Source organism: Narcine bancroftii, chromosome 1, assembly GCF_036971445.1.
Source record: "Narcine bancroftii isolate sNarBan1 chromosome 1, sNarBan1.hap1, whole genome shotgun sequence".
NCBI lineage: Eukaryota > Metazoa > Chordata > Chondrichthyes > Torpediniformes > Narcinidae > Narcine > Narcine bancroftii.
The window spans coordinates 487,467,338-487,490,623 of NC_091469.1; the positions used below are offsets into that span (position 1 = coordinate 487,467,338).

Genomic DNA, 23,286 nt, shown 5'->3' on the forward strand with positions numbered 1-23,286 from the left:
TAAACCAGAATGTTCCCTCGTGGTGTATTGGGTGAGCTGGAAAAACATGAGGCCGCCTTCTCTTTGGTGAACCCTTGCACTTTTTCACCGTGCTTCGCTCTACCTGTACTTTCAGGTAGCACTGTTGGCGCAGCAGTTAGTGCAACCCTGTGACAGCGTCAGCGATCGGGACTGGGCTTCGAATCCCGCGCTGCCTGTAAGAAGTTGGTACGTCCCCCTGCGTCTGCTGCGTTTTGTCCGGGTGCTCTGGTACCTCCCACTTTTCAAAATGTAGGTCAGTCAGGTGTAATTGGGCGACATGGGCTCATGTATGTCTACATTTAAAAATTTGTCTCTAACATTATACCTTGAACCCTTTGACTTGCTGTACCACTGCATCTTCTTCTTTTACAATTGCACAACCTGCTGTATGAGTTTTGCTTGATAGCTTAAAAAAAACCAGTTTCACTGTACCTCAATGCACGTGACAGTAAGCAATTTAATATCAGGGTCGAACTTCAGATCACATATCCATCCTTGTCCTCTTGCCATTGTAATGATACAACTGTACCCTGCCACGTTTCATCCGCCTAGACTTGCGTTATGTTTTTGTTATATCTCCCCTGACTGACCTTTCTTCCACTCTACCGGAAGCTCTAATGCTCCTCCTTGTTTTCTACCAAGCTTGGTTCATTCATTGCAATACATTAGACTCTCTGACTGGCAGTCCTATTAAAATCTCATTCATGTTTTCATTTCCTCTGTTGCCTTCCTCTCCAGTTGTACATCTCCATTTTTTTACTCTTGTTTTTAACCTCCTTCAACCACAGGATTCTCTCCTCTTTTTAAAGTTCTTGTTTTGGTTTCTTGCCCTTAATCTTTGAACTCCAATCATATTTTCCCATTTTGTGTAAAGGGAAGTTTTTGTAGTGATAAAATCATTCTTAGTTCTGCAGTTCAATGAAGGACCTCTCCCAATTTCTCAGTGGCTTCGACTTACTAATTCTGACTCTCTCTGCTTTTTTTCCCCAAACTCTTCATTTTAAAATAAAGAGCCACTTCTTTGTATTGAGCTGCCTGTAACCTTGTAGGCTCTGCACTGCTTCTTGGCAAGCGTCTTGGTAAGCTAAGGTCTAGTGCAGCACAAAATTCCACAAAGCACTTCCAAAAGATGAAAAAATGTTCTCCTGCAGCTCCTTGATAATTGGGGAAGGTCCATTAGTTACTGTACGTCTGGCTCGTCATAACCCATTCTAACCATTGTTAAGCTGCAGGCTTGCATGCAAAAGTGATGTAATGCAATGCAGCAATTGTCCTTGGTGAGGGCGAGAGGTTTTTATTTTATCCTGGATCATCATTATGTTGGCCTGTTAATTTAGACATCCTTCCCATCTGAATTTATTGTTCAATTTATGGATGAAATTAATCCATCTCGGATGAGGTTCACTGGCTAACTTCAGTTTAAAAGTGGGGATAAACCTGAAGAAGGGTTTGGGCCTGAAACGTCGGTTATGTATCTTTACCTCCTAAGGGCATTGCGCGACCTGCTGAGTTCCTCCAGCAGTTTTGTGCTTTTACTACAATTGCAGCGGTTCGTATGTGTCTCTCAGTTTGGGGAAAAAAACGGGATGTTCCTGTTGCCAGGCATTTAATTCTTGTGATTATCTTATGTATGCTGAGTTGTTTCATCTCGCTTTGTAGCCAAAGTAACCAGAGATCTTTATCACTGTGTCTTATCCAGCTCATGTTTATTTTCAGCCGGTCATGAACATTACAATCATTAAAAGCTGTTAGCACTGATAAATCCTCACTGGGAGTAAGTCAGCAGTTTCTGGATCCTCATTTCAAAAAGGATGTGCTGACTTTGGAGACGGTTCAGAGGAGGTTCACAAGGATGATTCAGAGGAGGTTCACAAGGATGATTCAAGCAATGAAATTTAGTTGAAATTATGGGTCACGTCTCCAGAATGGAGGACCATCGCCTTCCCAAGATCGTATTATATGGCGAGCTCTCCACTGGCCACCGTGACAGAGGTGCACCAAAGAAAAGGTACAAGGACTGCCTAAAGAAATCTCTTGGTGCCTGCCACATTGACCACCGCCAGTGGGCTGATAACGCCTCAAACCGTGCATCTTGGCGCCTCACAGTTTGGCGGGCAGCAGCCTCCTTTGAAGAAGACCGCAGAGCCCACCTCACTGACAAAAGGCAAAGGAGGAAAAACCCAACACCCAACCCCAACCAACCAATTTTCCCTTGCAACCGCTGCAATCGTGTCTGCCTGTCCCGCATCGGACTGGTCAGCCACAAACGAGCCTGCAGCTGACGTGGACTTTTTACCCCCTCCATAAATCTTCGCCCGCGAAGCCAAGCCAAAGAAAGAGGAGAACGAAGGTGGGGGGGGGGGGGAGGTGGATCTCATTGAAACATTGAGGGTCAAAAGGCATGGACAGAGTTGATGTGGAAAGGTCTCCCACAGTGGGAGAGTCTAGGACAAGACGGCTCAACTTCAGGATTGAAGGGTGTCCACTGAGAACAGAGATCCAGAGGATTTTCTTTAACCACAGGGTGGTGAATCTATGGAATTTATAGCCACAGGCAGTTGTGGAGTCAAGGTCGTTGTGTGGATAAGGCAGGGGATTAATATCTTTTTTGATTAGCCAGGGGATCAGAAATTATGGGGTGAGTGGGAAAATGGATCAGTTGATATTGAAAGATGGGATGAATAGCCTATTTCTCCTCCTGTGTCTTATGGTCTAATTATTTTTCCATATTCTGTTCCAACTCGTTCTTTCTTGTTCATGTTCCACTCTTAGAATTTGTATCAGTTTTGCAGTCACAGCGGTGGGCACAGGATGTATATTGAACTAAAGAAGCTCTTGAACCGCCTTGTTTCGCCAGAGTGGAGAGAGTGCAGAGAAGGTTTACCAGAATGTTGCCTGGGTTTAAGCATCTGGAGTATGGGGAGAGATTGGACAGATTGGGTCTTTATTCTTTGGAGCGTAGAAGGTTGAGAGGGGATTTGATAGAAGTATTTAAGATTATGAAAGGGATAGACAGAATGGACGTGGATAGACTATTTCCGTTAAGAGGAGGAAAGATTAAAACAAGAGGACATGAGTTAAGAATTAAGGGGCAGAGGTTTAGAGGTAACATGAGGGGGAACTTCTTTACTCAGAGTGGTAGCTGTGTGGAATCATCTTCCGGGAGAACTAGTGGCGGCGGAGTCAATTGTATTATTTAAGAAAAGGTTGGACAGGTATATGGATGAGAAGAAGATGGAGGGTTATGGGCATTGTGCAGGGAGGTGGGACTAGAAAGGGGTGTTTGGTTCGGTGTGGACTAGAAGGGCCTAATGGCCTGTTTCCGTGCTGTAATTGTTATATATATATGTTATATATATGACCATAAACCCAAGAACCCAACACCCATCCCCAACCAACCAATTTTCCCCTGCAACCGCTGCAATCGTGTCTGCCTGTCCCGCATCGGACTTGTCAGCCACAAACGAGTCTGCAGCTGACGTGGACTTTTTACCCCCTCCATAAATCTTCGTCCGCGAAGCCAAGCCAAAGAAGAAGAAAGAAACCCAAGACCGTTACTGACACAATGCATTACTGTTACAATACTGTCCAGATGTGGATATTTCTTTTTTTAAATTTTGTATTTCTTCAGCGCAATGCTCTTGTGGAGCCAGTAACCCGGTTTTGTATCTGGCATTGCCTGTAAGGTGTTCGTCTGTTCTCCCTGTGTGTGCGTGGGTTTCCTCCGGTCACTCCCACCATTCAAAACGTTAATTGGGGTACAGTGTTTCAGTGGCGTGGGCTTGTGGAGCGGAAGGGCCTTGTTTCCAGGCTGTATGTCTAAATTTAAAAAAAATTACAGCACAACTCCGATTAGGCGAAGAACTGGTCATTTTTTAAAAACAGCCCAGTAGCAACACCAAATCACTTGCAACAGTGCTTAAACAACAATAAGGGAAAGCTTTTTAAGCTTTAAAATAATGTTTAATTCTCAACAAAAAAATGCTGACCACTGCCGATCACCGACACTTCCCCACCGAGGCCCCCGCTCGAGCCCGGAGCCTGAGGTCCTGCTGCCGCCGCCGCCGGGAGCCTGACGTCCCCAGTCAGTTCAGCTCTTTTTACAAAAAAAATTGGATTAATGAGAATTTCTGATTTTTTTTTCTCTTTTGGATACCCTCATTTATCTGAAAATTTTAAAAAAGCTTGGATAACAGGATTTTGGAGGATCCGATTTCGGATCATCGGAGTTGTATGACATTTGTGGCATTTAAATTCTACTTGTGTTAGTGTGTTTTGCGTAACTGTGAGGTTGTAAAGTACGACATTCATTACATCTGTTTGTTGTGGATGCATAAATGACAAATTCCCAAGATAATAAGTGCTTTTGGGGGGACTGGGTGTTTTAACACCACTTTTTTTAAGCTCCTTTCCCATTGGCCTTGTGCAAGATCGATATAGTTTCTGCTCTTTTAGATTTCACCGTGGCACCAAGTTGTGCAGAGAGGTCCTGAAGAGCATAATTTGATTTTGAGAACCCTGTGGTGGTTTTTTTTTGATACTAGAACATTGAGAATGGTTGTTTATATTTAAAAAAATGTTTGCTCATTGGGGGCTGAACGGCCACCCTGGGGGCCACAGCACATTTAAGGACTGAAATCATAATTTTTTGTTTTTGTTTTATATGGTCAGTAGGAGAGAAGTGTCAGGGCACTCAATTGAGTGCTACTGGTACCATGTAACCCAGTTCTCCGGCTCCCTCACCAGGCTTGCCTGGTTCAGAGGGTGGCTAGACACCGTACAGGACAAAAAACAAGACCTGTAAAAGGGCGGATGAATCTAGTAAATATGTGCTGTGGCGTCCCTGGCATCGAAGCTTGGTCAGGACATTCACTGCAACAGAACTTCCTCCAGCTGTCTTGGACCTCACCATGCTACTGGATCCAGGACGGAATATCGAGAGGGTTGGTCTGGACCTGTGCAACCCCCTACTCACCCAAATACATTCACACACACGCTGTCCTTTCTGAGGAGTGTGGTATCCTCATATCAAACCCCATAAACTGTCTGAAAGGAACTATCATCCTATGTCTTCTTCTTTGGCTTGGCTTCGCGGACGAAGATTTATGGAGGGGAATGTCCATGTCTGCTGCAGGCTCGTTGGTGACTGACAAGTCCGATATAGGCAGACACGGTTGCAAGGGAAAATTGGTTGGTTGGGTGTTGGGTTTTTCCTCCTTTTGTCTTTTGTCAGTGAGATGGGCTCTGCGGTCTTCTTCAAAGGAGGTTGCTGCCCGCCGAACTGTGAGGCGCCAAGATGCACGGTTGGAGGCGATATCAGCCCACTGGTGGCGGTCAATGTGGCAGGCACCAAGAGCTTTCTTTAAGCAGTCCTTGTACCTCTTCTTTAGTGCACCTCTGTCTCGGTGGCCAGTGGAGAGCTCGCCATATAACACGATCTTGGGAAGGCGATGGTCCTCCATTCTGGAGACGTGACCCACCCAGCTCAGTTGGGTCTTCAGCAGCATGGATTCGATGTTTGCGGACTCTGCCAGCTCGAGTACTTCGATGTTGGTGATGAATGGAAGCGTTTGAGGAGCCATAGGTGATGCCGGTAGAGGACCCATGATTTGGAGCCGAACAGGAGCATGGGTATGACAACGGCTCTGTAGACGCTGATCTTTGTGTGATTCTTCAGGTGGTTGTTTTTCCAGACTCTTTTGTGTAGTCTTCCAAAGGCGTTATTTGCCTTGACGAACCATGGGTGTAAAGGGTGGGGCCAGTACTGCGCACACTGCATTCCACCTAAGAGCTCCTTTGCACAGGCCTGAGGACATGTCCACGTCCTTCCCCTCAAAAGATGCACACAAACTCAAGCTAGCATGCTGGAACATCAGAACCATGCTAGACAAGGCTGACAGCCACCGACCTGAACGTCGGTCTGCCCTCATCGCACATGAACTCCTCAGACTCGACATCGACTTAGCCGCTCTCAGCGAAGTCCGCCTTGCAGTGTAGGCAGCCTCCAAGAACACGGTGCGGGCTACACACACTACTGGTCTGGCAAGCCTCAGGCTGAATGACGCCTATCTGGTGTTGGCTTCATGGTCAAGAACTCCATTGCCTCCAAACTCGAGAACCTCCCGACAGGCCACTCTGACCGGATCATGTCCATGCGACTCCCCCTTCAAAACAAGCGATGCATCACCCTCATCAGTGTCTATGCTCCAACCCTTCAGGTGGAACCAGCAGAAAAGGACAAGTTTTACACTGATCTGCGCAACCTCATCCAACGCACCCCTACAGCTGACAAGGTTGTCATCCTTGGCGACTTCAACGCTCGCGTCGGCAAAGATTCAGAAACCTGGCTAGGAATCCTTGGCAAGCATGGTGTCGGCAAGTGCAATGACAACGGGTACCTCCTGTTGGAACTCTGCGCAGAACAGTGGCTTGTCATTACAAACACCTTTTTCCAGCAGAGAGATAGCTTGAAGACTACCTGGATGCATCCCTGATCCAAACACTGGCACCTCCTGGACTACGTTCTGGTGCGAGGAAGAGACAAACGAGATGTGCTCCATCCTATGTGACGGATAGCCAAAAGGAGAGAAGTACGGAAGTAACCAACTAAACTTGACTGCTAACAGGGAAGGGGGCCTATGAACTATGAGAAGAGTCAATGGGGGGGGAGGGGGGTGGGCTCATAGTTTAAAAAAAAGTTGAGAATGGCTGTTTAAATCTGTTCTCTTTCTGAATCAGCAGACAGGTTAATGGCGCCTCAGCAATATGGAATTTTCAACTCCAGCAGCACTTAGGGCAGAAATAGACCTTTTGTCCATCTAGACTGTTCCAAATTATGGTGCCAGGTTCCAATGACCTGCATCCAACCTTACCCCTCCCAGTCATGTACATATCTAAATTTTTCTCCTAAAATGTTAAGCTGGTATCTACACTCAAAAGCAGCATATCTATTGAATTTTCCAATTTTGCGCAACCCCCACTTTTATCCTTTACCTGCTCACATACTCAATTTTTTTCTCCTCTCCCACTCCCCAATGGTCTCCCAAGCTGCCTCTCCCACTTTCATTTGTGCTATATTCTCGACCCCTCCCCAAACTTCCCCATCCATAGACTTGATAAAGGATCCCAGCCTGAAATGTTGACTGTCCATTTCTAACAATAAATTTTGCGTGATCTGCTGAGTTGCTCCAACAACTCAATTTTTGTTCAAGATTCCAGCATCTCCAGTTTTTGTGTTTATCTATTGCTCTATGTTGTGAGTCAATGGCTTGTTGGGCGATGAATCAGTATATAAGAGGGAGATTGAAAACTTGGCTGAATGGCTAACAACAACCGCTCACTCAATGCCATCAAAACCAAGGAGCTGACTGTAGACTTCAGGAAGGGAAAACCAGAGGAGTACGATCCAATGATCTTTGGGGGAATCAGAGGTGGAGAGGGTGAGCAAATTTAAATTACTGGGTGTCTCTAACTTGGAGGACCTTTCCTGGATCCAACATGCTCACGACACCATCCAAGCTTGTTCTTCCTCAGGAGTTTCCGGAAGCTTGATATGACTTCAGAAACCTTGGCAACTTCTACAGATATGTCATGGAAAGTGTGCTGACTGGCTGCATTACGGCCTGGTATGGGGGTAACCATAAAACAATTACAGCACGGAAAAAGGCCATCTCGACCTATCTAGTCCACACCGAACCAAGTACTCTCCTCTCGTCCCACCTACCTGCACCTTGCCCATAACCCTCCAATCCCCTCCCATCCATATACCTATTCAATTTTTCCTTAAATGACAAAATTGGCCCTGCTGCCACTACTTCTCCCAGAAGCTTATTCCACACAGCCACCACTCTCTGAGTGAAGAAGTTCCCCCTCATGTTCCTTCTAAACTTTTGCCTCTTAACTCATGACTTCTTGTTTCAATCTCTCCTACCCTCAAGGGAAAAAGCCTACCCACATCAACTCTATCTATCCCCCTCATAATCTTAAATACCTCGATCAAAACCCCCTTCAACGGTCCAAAGAATAAAGACCTAATCTGCTCAATCTTTCTTTGTAATCTAGATTCTGAAACCCAGGTAATATTTTTGTAAATCTTCTCTGCACTCTCTCTACCTTGTTGATATCCTTCTTATAATTTGATGACCAGAACTGCATACGGTATTCCAATTTAGCCTCACCAATGCCTTGAACAGACTCAACATCACTTCCCAACTCCTGTATTCTATTTAAAAAGGCCAGCATACTAAAAGCCTTCTTTACCACCCTATCCACACGAGATTCTATCTTCAGGGAACGATGAACCATTATTCCTGGATCTTTCTGCTCCACTGCACTCCTCAATGCCCTCCCATTTAATAGGTATGTCCTGTTTTGATTATTCTTTCCAAAATGAAGCTCTTTACACTTTTCAACATTAAACCCCATCTGCCATCTTTCAGCCCACTCTTCTAAGCAGTCCAAATCCTTTTACAATCTTTGAAAACCATCTTCATTATCCATAATTCCGCATATTTACGAATCCAATTTACCACCCCATCATTAATGTAAATGACAAACAACAAGGGGCCCAATACAGATCCCTGAGGCAGACTGCTTGTTACCGGCCTCCAGCCTGACAAACAGTTATCCACTACAACTCTCTGGCATCTCCCTTCCAGCCACTGTTGAATCTAAGCAGAAAGCCCTGCAAAAAGTAAGTAAGTAAATGCAGCCGAGGACATCACAGGCAAAACTCTCCCCACCATCGAGAATATCTGCAGGGAATGCTGCCATCGGGGAGAGCAGCAGTAATCATCAAGGATCCACAACAGCCAGGATGTACTCTATTTTTGCTGCTGCCATCAGGAAAGAGGTGCAGGTGCCACAAGATGTACTGTCAGGTTCAGAAAGAGTTGCTACTGCTCCGCCATCAGATTCAATCAAGGGACTCTTGCTTACTGAATTTTTTTTCCTGTACTTGCACAGTCAGTTTGTTTGCATTTCTTTCTTTTACATTTCTCTCTTTTGTATACTTATTTTTAACTTGAGCACATGCTGTATGACCAAGATTGAAAAATTCTGAATGACCCAAAGGAAAAAGAATCTCAGGGTTCTATATGAGATATGTACTTTAACAATAAATTTGAACTTGAACTGGAATGATGTTGGACCATTGAACATGGCCTTCAAAAGGGGGAAGGTGATAATGTAATACACAAAAGTAGGCCCTGTAGCATTAATAGGAAGCAAAGATATGTAGCTGGTGTTTTGGGCCTGAGCTCTTCATCAGGCAGGTGTCTGAATTAAAAGGGGGGAAGAATGGTCTGGAGGAGGGGGTGAGATGGCAGAAGAGAGAAAAGATGACAAGTGATAATGGGAAGAGGGTAGGGTCTCAATGGAGAGGGAAGGGGCGGGGAGCTGGAGGAAAGGAGGCAGAAGACAGTGAAAGAGAGAGGCATGGGAGAGGTCTAATGGAAACCGGCGAATCGAGTGGCTAGGCAGATTAATAAGTGTTGTTCCTCCAATGTTTGGGTGGCCTCAGTTTGGCAGTGCATGAGACTCCGGATAGATATGATGGCATGAGATTGGGGGGTGGAATCGAAATGATTCGCCACTGGGAGTTCCCCATTATTGCAGCAGATAGAACAAAGGTGCTCAACGAAATGATCTCCCGGGCTGCGTCCAGTCTCTGATGTAGAGGAGGCCACAACGGGAGCCCCGGATGGAGTAGATGAGTCCTTCAGGTTTCTTAGTGATTGGAAGGATAGCTTGGGGCCTCAAAATGGTGGTGAGGGAGGAGGTGTGGGTGCAAGTGTAATACTTCCCACAGTTACGGGGGTAGGTACAGAGGGGGTGATTGGTGGGAAAGGAGGAGTAGGCAAGAGAGTCACGGAGGGAGTAGAGAGGGGAAGATGTATCTGGTGGTGGGATCATGTAGGTGGCGGAAATCATGGAGGGTAGATAGAGTGTTAGATGCCCAGGCTGGAGGGGTGGTAGGTGAGGACAAAGGGATTCCTGTTTTTGTCACATTCAGGGGCGGAGGGGGCCAGCGCAGATGTGCGGGAAATGGAGGAGTTGTGGGTAAGGGTTGAGTTATGACAGTAGAGAGGAAGCCATATTTTTGAAGAAGGGATTCATCTGGGATGTTCTGGAATGGAAGACCCTGTCTTGGGAGCATATGTGACAGAGATGGAGGAATTGAGAAAAAGGAAGAAGGGATTCATCTTGGATGTTCTGGAATGGAAGACCCTGTCCTGGGAGCATATGTGACAGAGATGGAGGAATTGAGAAAAAGGAAGAGAATTCTTGCAGGAGACAGGTGTGAAATCATGGTAACTGAGAGTTGGTGTGTTGGTAGAAAATGTCTGTGGGGAGTTTGTCTCCCGAGATGGAGACTGAGAGATTGAGAAAAAGAGAATGTTGCCAAGAGATGGGCCAGGTGAAAGTTCACAGCAAAGTGGAGCTCATCTTAGGTGCACCAATGTAATTGTAAATGTAGTGGAGGAAGACTTGAGGAGCCTTGCCTGTGTAGGCTTGTAGCATGGATTGATCCACATAGCCAACACAAAGGCAGGCGTAGCTGGGATCCATGGCTACCCCTTTGACTTGGAGAAAGTGGGATGCCTCTAAGAAGAAGTTATTGAGTGTGAGTACAGGTTCTTCTGGGCAGAGGAGGATGTGGTGGAGCGGGACTTGGGTCTGTTGTTGAGAAAGAATCAAAGGGCTTTGAGACCTTCGGTATGGGGGATGGAAGTGTACAGAGATTGGATGTCCATGGTAAAAATAAGGCCGTCAAGTTCAGGGAAGTGAAAATCTTCGGATGATGGAGGGCATGTGAGATCGCAGATATAGGGAGGGACTAGACCAGGCTGTGGGGCAAGATCATTTGGAAACAATGAGCCGACTTGAGACAATTGAGTTTGTGGATCTTGAGTAGGAGATAGAACTGGGCAGTACAGGTTGGGAAACAAAGCGATTTGAGTCTGTTGGAGGGAGATAACCAAAAGTGATTGGTCAGAAATGGCACGTGAACACAGGAGCTCGGTCTTTTAGTGGGGTCCTGTTCAAGGGGTCCGAGAGCCATTGTCTGGCTCGGCAAGGTAGAGGTCAGTGCGCCAGACCACAATACCATCCTTGCCAGTGGGTTTGATAGTGAGGTTAGGATTGGTGTGGAGAGAGCAGAGGGCAGAATGTTTTGAGGGGGTGAGATTAGAATAAGTGAGTGGGCAGTGAAGTTGAGATGGTTGATGTCTTGGTGATAGTTGGAAATAAAAAGATCCAGAGCATTCAGAACAAGGTGTTCAAAAGGAGAAAGAAGGCTCAAGGTGGGAGTAGGGGTATTCCATGGGGGGTGGAGAAGTGAACACAAAGAGTTTGGCTTTGTGGAGTACATGGAAGTTAAATATATACAAACGTTTCTCTTTTAAATATACACAGTGGCATTTTCTCCCTTATTTTTCCCCCCTACCTTCCCTCCCCCCTTCCCACCCCCCTCCAAAACCAATAAATATTCAACATATACAATACAATAAAACCATAAAACAATGTCATCACACAATGGAAAATAAACAAGAAAAATGTCATCTACTTTTACATACTGTCATTTTGTCTTCTTATCATTTCAGGGGGTGGAGGTCCGAGGCAAGCCCTCTCTGTTATGTTCCATGTACGGTTCCCAAATTCATTCAAATAATATATGCTATTTTTTCCAATGGAATACATTTATTCATTTCCATGTACCATTGCTGTACTCTCAGGCTCTCTTCCGATTTACAAGTTGAGATTATACATTTTTTTTCTACTGCTAAGGCTATCATAATAAATATTTTTTCCGCTTTATCCAATTTGATCCCTAATTCCTTACTTATATTACTTAGAAGAAAGATCTCTGGATTTTTTGGTATGTTATTTTTTGTGATTTTATTTAATACCTGATTTAGATCTTCCCAAAACTTTTTCACTTTCTCACATGCCCAAATCAGATGTACTGTTGTTCCCATTTCCTCTTTACAGCGAAAACATCTATCTGATAATATTGGATCCCATTTTTTTAAACTTTTGGTGCGTGATATATAACCTGTGTAGCTCTTCAGCGCTTGGCGTCCTGTTTTGCGGAAACTGCCAAAATGTTTGGCCTGGAAGTCAGCCTGAAGAAAACTGAGGTCCTCCATCAGCCAGCTTCCCACCATGACTACCAGCCCCCCCCACATCTCCATCAGGCACACAAAACTCAAAACGGTCAACCAGTTTACCCATCTTGGCTGCACCATTTCATCAGATGCAAGGATCAACCACGAGATAGACAACAGACTCGCCAAGGCAAATAGCGCCTTTGGAAGACTACACAAAAGTGTCTGGAGAAACAACCAACTGAAAAACCTCACAAAGATAAGCGTATACAGAGCCGTTGTCATACCCACACTCCTGTTGGGCTCCGAATCATGGGTCCTCTACCGGCATCACCTACGGCTCCTAGAACGCTTCCACCAGCGTTGTCTCCGCTCCATCCTCAACATTCATTGGAGCAACTTCATCCCTAACATCGAAGTACTCGAGGTGGCAGAGGCCGACAGCATCGAATCCACGCTGTTGAAGATCCAACTGCGCTGGGTAGGTCACATCTCCAGAATGGAGGACCATTGCCTTCCCAAGATCGTGTTATATGGCGAGCTCTCCACTGGCCACCGAGACAGAGGTGCACCAAAGAAGAGGTACAAGGACTGCCTAAAGAAATCTCTTGGTGCCTGCCACATTGACCACCGCCAGTGGGCTGATATCGCCTCAAACCGTGCATCTTGGCGCCTCACAGTTCGGCGGGCAGCAACCTCCTTTGAAGAAGACTGCAGAGCCCACCTCGCTGACAAAAGACAAAGGAGGAAAAACCCAACACCCAACCCCAACCAACCAATTTTCCCCTGCAACCGCTGCAACTGTGTCTGCCTGTCCCGCATCGGACTTGTCAGCCACAAACGAGCCTGCAGCTGACGTGGACATTTGCACCCTCCATAAATCTTCGTCCGCGGAGCCAAGCCAAAGAACCAATTATACTGTATCATGCGTAACCTTGTGTTTATTATATTCTTCATAGTTCCAGAACTTTTCCCATGTTTCATTTTTTGTCTTTATGTTTAAATCCTTTTCCCACTTTTGTTTGGGTTTATAGCTGATTTCATCATTTTCCTTATCTTGCAGCTTGATGTACTTGTTCGTTAGAAATCTTTTAATTATCATTGTGTCTGTAATCACATATTCAAAGCTGCTTCCTTTTGGTAATCTCAGTCTGTTTCCCAATTTATCCTTTAAATAAGCTTTCAGTTGATGATATGCAAACATTCTACCATGAGTTATTCCATATTTGTACTTCAACTGTTCAAATGAAAATAAATTATTTCCCAAAAAACAATTTTCTATTCTTTTAATTCCTTTTCTCTCCCATTCTCTAAAGGAAAGGTTATCTATTGTAAAAGGGATTAGCGGATTTTGCGTCAATAATAATTTTGGTATTTGGTAATTTGTTTTTTTCCTTTCTAAGTGAATCTTCATCCATATATTGAGTAAATGATGCAGTACTGATGAGCTTTTATATTGTACCAGCTTTTCATCCCACTTATAAAGTGTATGTTCCGGTACCTTTTCCCCTATTTTATCTAGCTCTGTCTTAGTCTAGTCTGGTTTTTCCCTTGTCTGGTAAAAATATGATAAATACCTTAATTGTGCTGCTCTATAATAATTTTTAAAGTTAGGTAACTGCAAACCACCTTGGTTGGTACCTCTCTGTTAATTTATCTAACGCTATCTAACGCTGTCCCGCATCGGACTTGTCAGCCACAAACGAGCCTGCAGCTGACGTGGACTTTTTACCCTCTCCATAAATCTTCGTCCGCGAAGCCAAGCCAAAGAAAGATCTTTTGTTTCCCCCCTTTCCACGAAAATTTCCTTATTATTCTCTTGAGTTCATTAAAAAATTTCTCTGTTCAGGGAATTGGTAACGATTGAAATAAGTATTGTATCCTTGGGAAGACATTCATTTTAATGGAATTTACCCTCCCTATCAACATTAGCGGTAATTCTTTCCAATGTTCTAAATCTTCTTGCAATTTCTTTATTAGTGGCTGATAATTTAATTTGTACAGGTGGCTTAAATTATTATCTAACCTAATACCTAGGTATCGGATTGCTTGTGTTTGCCATTTAAATGGTGATTCTTTTTTAAATTCTTTATAATCTGCATTACTCATTGGCATCGCTTCACTTTATCCCTTTTATTTTATTTTCTGTTTTTATCAGTTCTGCCAATGGTTCTATTGCTAAAGCGAACAGTGAGGGGAATAATGGACATTCCTGCCTAGTTGACCTACTTAGTTTAAATTGGTTCGATACATATCCATTTACTGTTACCTTCGCCAATGGTCCATTATATAATGCTTTAATCCAATTAATATATTTTTCTGGTAGATTGAACCTCTGTAATATGAATAAATAATTCCATTCTACTCTTTCAAAGGCTTTTTCTGCGTCTGAAGCAACTGCCACTGTTGGCATCTTATTTCCTTGAACGGCATAAATTAAATTAATAAATTTACAGACATTATCCGCTGTTCGTCTTTTCTTAATAAATCCAGTTTAATCTTGTTTTACTATTTTTGGTACACAATTGGCTAATCTCTTTGCTAATAATTTTGCTATTATCTTATAATCTGAATTAAGTAGAGATATTGGTCTATATAATGCTGGTGTTAGTGGATCCTTCCCCGTCTTTGGTATTATTGTAATTATTGCTGTCTTACATGAATCTGGCAAGTGTTGTGTTTCTTCTATCTGGTTCATTACTTCCAGGGGAGGAGGAATTAATAACTCTTTAAATGTTTTATAGAATTCTATTGGGAATCCATCCTCTCCAGGCGTTTTATTGTTTGGCAGCTTTTTAAATATATCCTGTACTTCCTCTATTTGAAATGGTTTTATCAGTTTGTTTTGTTCCTCTTGCAATTTTGGCAGTTCAATTTTAGCTAAAAACTCTTCTACTTTATCATCTTTCCCCTCGTTCTCAGTTTGGTGTAATTGTTCATAAAATTCCTTAAAGTTCTCATTAATCTCTATTGGATTATATGTAATTTGTTTGTCCTTTTTCCTTGATGCCAATACAGTTCTTTTAGCTTGTTCTGTTTTAGGTTGCCAGGATAATATTTGTGTGTTTTTTCTCCTAGCACTTTTGGTTCATTTTCATTATGTTCTTCTCCACCTTATACATTTGTAATGTTTCGCATTTTATTTTTTTGTCCGCCAATTCTCTTTTTGTTATATCATCCCTTTTTACTAGTTCTTTTTCTGTACTTACTATCTCCCTTTCCAACTGTTCTATTTCCCGATTGTAGTCCTTTTTCATCTTAGTTACATAACTTACTATCTACCTATAATATAAATTTGTCTTTCTCTGCTTCCGAATTTATTTCAAAATGCGTTTTAATTTGGCGTTCAATAAACTCTCTAAATTCCTGCCTTTTAAATAGCATGGAGTTTAACCTCCATCTATATGTTCTTGGTGGGATGTCCTTCAGTTCTATTGCTAATAACAGGGGTGAATGATCAGATAGTAATCTAGCTTTATATTCAGTTTTCCTAACTCTCCTTTGAATATGGGCCGAAAACAAAAACATATCAATCCTTGAGTATATTTTATGCCTACTCGAATAATATGAGTATTCCTTCTCTCTTGGGTGCTGCCTCCTCCATATATCCATAAGTTTCATTTCCTGCCTTGATTTAACCATAAATTTGGCCACTTTATCCTTTTTGCTAGTCTTTTATCCAGTTTTATCTTATATTGGATCCAAATTAAGGTTAAAGTCCCCTCTAATCAATGTATTCCCCTGCGTATTTACAATCTTCAAAAAAAAATCTTGCATAAACTTTTGATCCTCTTCATTAGGTGCATATATATTGATCAAATTCCAGAATTCTGAATATATCTGACCCTTTATCATTACATACCTCCCTGCTGGATCTATTATTTCCTCCTCTATTTTGATTGGTACATTTTTATTTATTAATATAGCTACACCTCTTGCTTTTGAATTTATATGATGCTGCCATAATGTGCCCTACCCAGTCTCTCTTTAATTTATTATGTTCCACTTCATTTAGATGTATTTCCTGCACAAATGCTATGTCTATTTTTTCTTTTTTCAGTAAATTTAATAGCTTCTTCCATTTAATTTGGTTATGTATTCCATTAATATTTATAGTCATATAGTTCAACATGGCCATCTCATATCCTGTTTACACCTCATTTCCGCTTCCTCACCACCTCCAGCCCCCCTTTCTCCATTTTCATCTCTCAGTTTTCCCTTTTTAAACTCAAATGTATGACAATACATTTAAAACATAAAATACTTCAACAACTCCCACATCCAATATTCCCTTAGCCCCAAATGTGCCCCCCCCCCCCCCACCTCTGAGTTGCCCTTATCCCTTGCCGGGCAACCACAATTCCCCTCTCCATTTGGATTGCGAACCCGCTCACAAGCGTCAACTGATTTCGCAGTGACTGTTATTCTCTCCCCCGAACCCCCCCAGAAAACACTTTCTTTTACACATATAACAATGTTTACCCACTTTTTTTTTCCCCTTACTTCCTTTCTTCCCATCTCTTTCCCTTCTTTAGTTCTTTACATATGCATTATTTTTACATCTTTATATATATTTTATCGCCATTCTTCATTCTTGTTACATCTCTTCATCTCTTCATCTCTCCTTCTGTCCTGCAGCCATTCTGCAAATTCTTGTGCTTCCTCCAGATCCGAGAACAGTCTGTTTTGCTCCTCAGGGATTAATATTTTAAGCACAGCTGGATATCTTAACATAAATTTATAACCTTTTTTCCATAGGATCGATTTTGCTGTATTAAACTCCTTCCTCTTCTTTAAGAGTTCAAAACTTACATCTGGATAAAAAAATATTTTTGACCCTTGTCTTTAATTTTATTCCTTGCCCGCTCCAGTATATTTTCTCTTGTTGTATATCTCAAAAAATTTACTAAAATGGATCTTGGTTTCGGAGCTAGTGTTCTGTGTGCCTTTTCTATTTCCATTCCTTCCTGCATTTCTGTTGTTCCCAGGACCTTTGGGATCCATTCTTTTATAAATTCCTTCAAATGTGTGCCTTCTTCACCCTCCTTCAGACCCACTATTTTTATGTTGTTTCGCCTACTATAATTTTCCAACATACCAATTTTCTGAGCTAACAACTCTTGTCTAACTTTTTTATCACTTTCTTCCAATTTTCCTCTTAAGTCGTTTACTTCCATTTCTACAGCCGTTTCTCATTCTTCCACATTCTCTACTCTTGTCCCTATTTCTGTCATGACCAGCTCTAATCTTTGCACTTTATCTTCTGTTCTTTTCATTTTTCTTTTAATTTCACTAAATTCTAATGACAACCATTCTTTTAATGCTCTCATTTGTTCTTGAAAAAAAAGCTTTATCTATTTTGCCTTCTATTTCTCTGTGCAGATCTTGATCTTCTTCCTCTTCTTCTGTGTCTGCACCTGTGTTTGTGTCTTCTTCTTCTCTTTCTTGTATCTGTGTCTCTTCTGACTTTCCTGATGAGTTGCTTGTCTCACTTTGCTGGGCTTCTTCTTGCTTGGCTTCTTGCTGTTGGTCCTCTTCTGGGCTACTCATCTGTTGAGCCTCCTGCTGCTGCTCTTCTTTCATTTCACTCCCTTTCCTGTCGCTTTCCTCTTCTTCCAGCTGAGAGCCCTGGTGTCAGGCATCCCTCAGCTGGCCGCGCAGTGGTTGCCCACTCCTCAGCTGAGCCCTCCTCTAGTTGGTGTCCTCTTTCTCCTTAGTAAGCGCAGTTGCACACTTTTGTTTGGCTCAGAGAGCCATTTTTGCAGTCCAGCGGTCGGGGGGGTCGTGACTCTGCGGGGCCGTCACCAACCTTGGAGAAAGGGCGCTCTTCTCCACGACGACTCCCTGTTTCTTCATGCAGGTAAGGCCTTCTCCTTTCTTTTCCGGCGTTTTTTCTTTTTTCCCGTTGCTTTTACTTTTTCCTCTTTGGGTGTCATTTTCTTTCTTTTCTCTACAACTTTATCTTTTATTTGTTATATTTTGTATTTCTTGAAATTTGTATTTTCTTCTTTATTTCTTCTTTTCTGGAGAGGGCTGGTATTCCCCTACCGGCCACTAACTCCATCACGTAACTCCTCCCAGTACATGGAAGTTGTTGAGGTGTGGGTGAAGGGGGATAAAGTTGAGGCCTCTACAGAGGACAGCATTGCATTTCCAAGAGGTGAGATAGTCTTGTGGCGATGGAGAATGTCTTTGATATTATATATGGATTTGTCCGTCTTGACTGTAGAGTGCATTTCTTTAGTTTAATCTTGTTTTTTTTGCTTTGTTTCTCCCTTTTTGTTTTTTAAATTTAATTAAAAAATAATGTAGACATTTAGTACGGTAACAGGCCCTTTTTAGTCCAGGAGCCCATGGTGCCTAATTACACCCAATTGACCTACAACCCCCTTACCAGTACGTTTTGAAGGGCAGGAAGAAACTGGAATACCTGGAGGAAAAGCACGTAGACAACATACAAGCAGGATTTGAATCCCGATCCAGATAGATGGTGCTGTAACAGCGTTGCGCGAGCCTTTCTAAAGATCTTTCACCCAGACTCTATGATAATAGAATCAGAACCAGAACTTATGGTCACGAACATCTCATGAAATTTGTTGACTTGTGGCAGAATTACAAGTGCAAATATTGCTGTAACTTACATTTCCAAAAAAAACGAAATTAGTGCAAAAGAAGAAGAAAGTGAGGTCGTGCCTTTGGTTCATTGTCTGTTCAAAATCTGCTGGTAGCAGGAAAGAAGCTGTTTTTATACTGTTAAGTGTTTGCGTTCCTGATGGTAGCAGTGAGAAGAGGGCATGGTCAGAGGGTCCTCGATGTCGTTAATGGTGTGAAGACTGATGCCCATGATGGCACTGGCTGAGTTCTAAACTCTGTTGCCTTTTGCAGTCTTGTGCATTGGTACCTTCACAATAGTCAGATGCTCTCCATGTACACCTTTAGAAATTTGCAAGAGATTTTTGTGACGTAGCAAATCTCCGCAAACTTCTCACGAACAATTGCTGCTGGTAAATCTTCCTCGTGACTGCATCGACACGGAAGCCCCAGGATAGATCTACAGACATGGTGACATCTAGGAATTTGATGTTCTTAAACCTTTCCGCTTCTGACCCCTCGATGAGGACTGGGTCGTGATCTCCTGATTTCCCTCTCCTGAAGACCACACTCAGTTCCTTAGATTTGTTAACAATGAGTACAAGGTTCTGGTGACAGCTGCCAACTAGCTCACTCCTGTATGCTTCGTCATTGCTGTCTGATTCTGCTGACGACCGTGGTGTCATTGGCAAATTTGTAGATGGCATTTAAATTGTACTGGCCCCACAGTCATGGTGGAGAACGAGTCGAGCAGTGGGCTCAGCACACATCCTTTGAGGTGCACTGTGTTGAGTGTCCGTGAGGAGGAGACCAGGATGATGAGGCAGAAGGATGGGTCAGTAAGTTTGCAGTTGACACAAAGGATGGAGGAGTTGTGGATGGAGTTGAAGGTTACAAGACGATATAGACAGGATGCAGAATTGAGGCAGAAAAATGGCAGATGGAGTTCAATCAAGTGTGAGGTGATGCATTTGGGAAGGAGAAACCAGAAGGCTGAGTGCAGGCTTAATGGTCAGTTACTTAAGAGTGGATAAACAGAGGGGCCTTGGGTCCCTCAAGATCGCCACACAGGTTGATAGGATAGTTAAGAAGGCCTATGGGACACTGGGCTTCATTAGTAGGGGACTGAATTCAGGAGTAGAGAGGTCATGTTGCAACTCCACAAACCTTTGGTGAGACCACACTTAGAGTATTGTGTTTAGTTCTGGTCACCTCATTACAGGAAGGATGTGGAAGCTATGGAGAGGGGGCAGAAGAGATTTACCAGGATGTTGCCTGGATTGGGAAACGAGCCTTAGGAGGCAAGGATAGCAGAGCTGGGACTTTTCTCTTTGGAGAGAAATGGATGAGAGGAGACTTGATAGAGGTCTACAAGATTATGAGAGCTATAGAGAGGATGGACAGCCAGCATCTGTTTCCCAGCACAGGATCACCAAACACCAGAGGACATATATACAAAGTGAAGGGAGGAAAGTTCAGGGGAAACATCAGGGTTAAGCTTTTTTACACGGAGGGTTGTGGGTGCCTGGAATGCCTTGCTCGGGTTGGTGGTGGAGGCTGAAACATTGGGGGCATTTAGGAAACTCTTAGGAACATGAATGGAAGAAAAATAGAGGGTTATGGGGTAGGGAGGGTTTAGTACTTTTTTAAAAAGGAATATATGGGTCGGCACATCATCGAGGGTCAGAAGGGCCTGTACTGCTGTAGTGCTCTATGTTGGTTCTGATTTTTACTGACTGGTTAATTTGTATAATTTGCATGTCAGTCTCAGGGCAGCAATTAGTGACTGTGTGCCCTGGATCTGCTAGGAGAGATGGAATGGTCATGTACTGCTCTGTCAAACAGGAGGAAATATACTTGCCACTCCCATGATACAAGAGCCCTCAAGCCATTATAAATTATTCCCAACTCTTCAGTGCGACTGCAAAGAGGTCACTGACAATATTTGCTCAGATAGCTGTCGCCTACTGTACCAAGTATCTGGCAACAGAAATATTTTCATTGTGTTCCGGTTGATCAGATTCAAGGCTGTCTGGTGTTGCGCAGTGGATTGTGATTTGCAGTTTCAATTGGAGCAGATTTGTGTGGTGTGCTGTACCATTGGGGGGGTGGGGGGGGGGGGGGGGTGCTTACTCTCAGATGACCTGTTAAACTGAAAAGTGGGAGTCGGTCTTGATAAAGGGTTCTGACCCGAAATGTTAATATAACCATATAACCACTTACAGCACAGAACAGGCCAGCTCGGCCCTACTAGTCCATGCCGTAACAAATTCCCACCCTCCTAGTCCCACTGACCAGCACCCAGTCCATACCCCTCCAGTCCTCTCCTCTCCATGTAACTATCTAGTCTTTCCTTAAATGTAACCAATGATCCCGCCTCAACCACGTCTGCCGGAAGCTCATTCCACATCCCCACCACCCTCTGCGTAAAGAAATTTCCCCTCATGTTCCCCTTATCATTTTCCCCCTTCAATCTTAAACCATGTCCTCTAGTTTGAATCTCCCCCTTTCTTAATTGAAAAAGCCTATCCACATTTACTCTGTCTGTCCCTTTTAAAATCTTAAACACCTCTATCAAGTCCCCTCTCAATCTTCTACGCTCCAGAGAAAAAAGCCCCAGTCTGCACAACCTTTCCCTGTAACTCAGACCCTGAAATCCTGTCAACATTTTCGTGAACCTTCTCTGCACTCTCTCTATTTTGTTTATATCTTTCCTATAATTTGGTGACCAAAACTATACACAGTACTCCAAATTTGGCCTCACCAATGCCTTGTACAATTTCATCATGACCTCCCTACTCTTGAATTCAATACTCCGATTTATGAAGGCCAACATTCCAAATGCCTTCTTCACCACACCATCTACCTGAGTATCAGCCTTGAGGGTACTATTTACCATAACTCCTAAATCCCTTTGTTGCTCTGCACTCCCCAATTGTCTACCATTCAAAGTATATGACCTATTTAAATTTGCCTTTCCAAAATGCAGCACCTCACATTTCTCTGTATTAAATTCCATCAGCCATTTCTCAGCCCACACCTCCAGCCTTCCTAAATCACCTTTTAATCTACGGTAATCTACCTCACTGTCCACAACACCACCAATCTTTGTGTCATCCGCAAACTTGCTTATCCAATTCTCTACCCCTACATCCAGTTCGTTAATATATATAACAAATAATAGTGGACCCAGGACTGAACCCTGAGGAACTCCACTAGTCACCGGCCTCCAACTGGACAAACAATTTTCTACCACTACTCTCTGACACCTTCCATCCAACCACTGCTGAATCCATTTCACTACCTCTTTATTTATACCTAATGCCTCCACCTTTTTTCCTAACCTCCTGTGGGGAACTTTGTCAAAAGCTTTACTAAAGTCCAAATAGACAACATCCACAGCTTTCCCTTCATCAACCTTTTTTGTAACCCCCTCGAAGAACTCAATCAGGTTTGTCAAGCATGATCTACCCCTGACAAAACCATTCTGATTACTCCCTATCAATCCATGGACCATTTCAACCCCATGGATGCTTCCTGAACTGAGTTCCTCTTGTTTCTCATTGTTTATTCAAGATTTCATCTAGTTTTGAGCTTGTGTAGTGTGTAGCCCACCTTGGTTTATGGCCTCTGCCTTGCAGAGGCTGGAAGATACCCATATTGTGGTCCCTGATCATAGAACATTAGAGCACAGAACAGGCCCTTCTGCCCTTGATGTTGGTGCCAACCTAGATATTCCTACCAAATAAAATTAAACCCTTCCTACCTTGTAACCCTCTATTTTTCTTTCATCTATGTGCCTAAGAGTCTCTTAAATGCCCCTAATATTTCAGTCTCTACCACTATCCTAGACAAAGCATTTCAGGCACCCACAACTCTTACCCTTTGGGGAAAAAAGGTACTGCCTCTCAGAATCTTGTAGACCCCTATTAAGTCTTCTCTTATCCTCCTTTGCTCCAAAGAGAAAAGTCCCAGTTCTGCTAACCTTGTTTCGTAAAACTTATTTTCCTGCGTGCAACCATCAAGCCACTGTTTGCATTACCATCACTTTGTTATCTGTTCCTGATGCAGTTAGTCATGGCACACAGAAACCTCTTTATTAGGAAGCAGCTAACTAAGAGAGCCCTTTCTCCTGCTATCACACTTAAAGCAGTATCCTAGGGCCTCTGCTCAACAAAGGGATATATCAAGTATTTACACGTTTAAGCAAATAAGAAAAATCTTATATCAGTCACAAATTCACGTGATCTCCAAGTAAAACGTTAGTAGGCACGTAGGCAATCTGGCATGTAGCAAGCATTTTTTTTCTTGCCCCACATCTGTGGCCTTAGAGATTAGTTAAAATGTGTTGTTAGAATATCTACAAACTCAGCAAAAAAGCCATTATTCTTATCTCTCACATTTCTACACAAATCTGTTATTTTTTTCAATGTCTCTATGGTGCTACATCCAAAGCTATTTCAAGCAGTGCTGGTGTGAGAACATCAATACCCAGCCTTTCATATCTCCCCTATACACTTGAGTTAAAACAAATTTCTAAAAAGCTGCTAAGAAAGTTTCTAAGGGT

The 23,286-nt window shown here is 43.1% G+C and overlaps 1 protein-coding gene across 3 annotated transcripts in view; it reads left to right on the plus strand.

Moving 5' to 3' along the window:
- LOC138751961 (protein lifeguard 1-like) overlaps window positions 1–23,286 on the plus strand; it is an 81,638-nt gene that overhangs the window by 376 nt on the left and 57,976 nt on the right. Inside the window, exon 2 of one of the 3 annotated variants that reach the window (XM_069914989.1) lies at window positions 116–207. The exons of 1 other annotated variant lie outside the window; for it this stretch is intronic. The gene's annotated coding sequence lies outside the window, so the exon portion shown is untranslated. One more of the 3 variants, XM_069914990.1, reaches the window with a different exon arrangement.